Raw genomic sequence first — 2360 nt, forward strand, 5'->3', positions numbered from 1 at the left:
ACGGGCTCGGAAAGTGCAACGAAACCATCAAATTTTAGCTAGAAACTGTATTTTTGTCGATTTTTATTGAATTTCAACTATATTTCAACGTTTTTTGATGGTTCTGAGCCACCAAACACACTTAAAGCATGCAGAATCGACTCAGAATAGGAAAAGGAGACGTTTAGGTCAATTTTATGCATTCTGGCGTTCGTAGATACAAGAAAACTGTTAAAATTCTTCAGAAACGTCACTTTTGAAGTGTTTTCTTATACTTTTAAGCCAATCAGATACCCTACGGGCTCGGAAAGTGCAACGAAACCATCAAATTTTAGCTAGAAACTGTATTTTTGTCGATTTTTATTGAATTTGAACTATATTTCAACGTTTTTTGATGGTTCTGAGCCACCAAACACACTTAAAGCATGCAGAATCGACTCAGAATAGGAAAAGGAGACGTTTAGGTCAATTTTATGCATTCTGGCGTTCGTAGATACAAGAAAACTGTTGAAATTCTTCAGAAACGTCACTTTTGAAGTGTTTTCTTGTACTTTTAAGCCCATCAGATACCCTACGGGCTCGGAAAGTGCAACGAAACCATCAAATTTTAGCTAGAAACTGTATTTTTGTCGATTTTTATTGAATTTGAACTATATTTCAACGTTTTTTGATGGTTCTGAGCCACCAAACACACTTAAAGCATGCAGAATCGACTCAGAATAGGAAAAGGAGACGTTTAGGTCAATTTTATGCATTCTGGCGTTCGTAGATACAAGAAAACTGTTAAAATTCTTCAGAAACGTCACTTTTGAAGTGTTTTCTTGTACTTTTAAGCCAATCAGATACCCTACGGGCTCGGAAAGTGCAACGAAACCATCAAATTTTAGCTAGAAACTGTATTTTTGTCGATTTTTATTGAATTTGAACTATATTTCAACGTTTTTTGATGGTTCTGAGCCACCAAACACACTTAAAGCATGCAGAATCGACTCAGAATAGGAAAAGGAGACGTTTAGGTCAATTTTATGCATTCTGGCGTTCGTAGATACAAGAAAACTGTTAAAATTCTTCAGAAACGTCACTTTTGAAGTGTTTTCTTGTACTTTTAAGCCAATCAGATACCCTACGGGCTCGGAAAGTGCAACGAAACCATCGAATTTTAGCTAGAAACTGTATTTTTGTCGATTTTTATTGAATTTGAACTATTTTTCAACGTTTTTTGATGGTTCTGAGCCACCAAACACACTTAAAGCATGCAGAATCGACTCAGAATAGGAAAAGGAGACGTTTAGGTCAATTTTATGCATTCTGGCGTTCGTAGATACAAGAAAACTGTTAAAATTCTTTAGAAACGTCACTTTTGAAGTGTTTTCTTGTACTTTTAACCCAATCAGAAACCCTACGGGCTCGGAAAGTGCAACGAAACCATCAAATTTTAGCTAGAAACTGTATTTTTGTCGATTTTTATTGAATTTGAACTATATTTCAACGTTTTTTGATGGTTCTGAGCCACCAAACACACTTAAAGCATGCAGAATCGACTCAGAATAGGAAAAGGAGACGTTTAGGTCAATTTTATGCATTCTGGCGTTCGTAGATACAAGAAAACTGTTAAAATTCTTCAGAAACGTCACTTTTGAAGTGTTTTCTTGTACTTTTAAGCCAATCAGATACCCTACGGGCTCGGAAAGTGCAACGAAACCATCAAATTATAGCTAGAAACTGTATTTTTGTCGATTTTTATTGAATTTGAACTATATTTCAACGTTTTTTGATGGTTCTGAGCCACCAAACACACTTAAAGCATGCAGAATCGACTCAGAATAGGAAAAGGAGACGTTTAGGTCAATTTTATGCATTCTGGCGTTCGTAGATACAAGAAAACTGTTAAAATTCTTCAGAAACGTCACTTTTGAAGTGTTTTCTTGTACTTTTAAGCCAATCAGATACCCTACGGGCTCGGAAAGTGCAACGAAACCATCAAATTTTAGCTAGAAACTGTATTTTTGTCGATTTATATTGAATTTGAACTATATTTCAACGTTTTTTGATGGTTCTGAGCCACCAAACACACTTAAAGCATGCAGAATCGACTCAGAATAGGAAAAGGAGACGTTTAGGTCAATTTTATGCATTCTGGCGTTCGTAGATACAAGAAAACTGTTAAAATTCTTCAGAAACGTCACTTTTGAAGTGTTTTCTTGTACTTTTAAGCCAATCAGATACCCTACGGGCTCGGAAAGTGCAACGAAACCATCAAATTTTAGCTAGAAACTGTATTTTTGTCGATTTTTATTGAATTTGAACTATTTTTCAATGTTTTTTGATGGTTCTGAGCCACCAAACACACTTAAAGCATGCAGAATCGACTCAGAATAGGA

Source organism: Zophobas morio, unplaced genomic scaffold, assembly GCF_036711695.1.
Source record: "Zophobas morio isolate AGI-343-1 ecotype UQ-CSIRO unplaced genomic scaffold, CSIRO_AGI_Zmor_V1 ptg000149l, whole genome shotgun sequence".
Lineage (NCBI taxonomy): Eukaryota > Metazoa > Arthropoda > Insecta > Coleoptera > Tenebrionidae > Zophobas > Zophobas morio.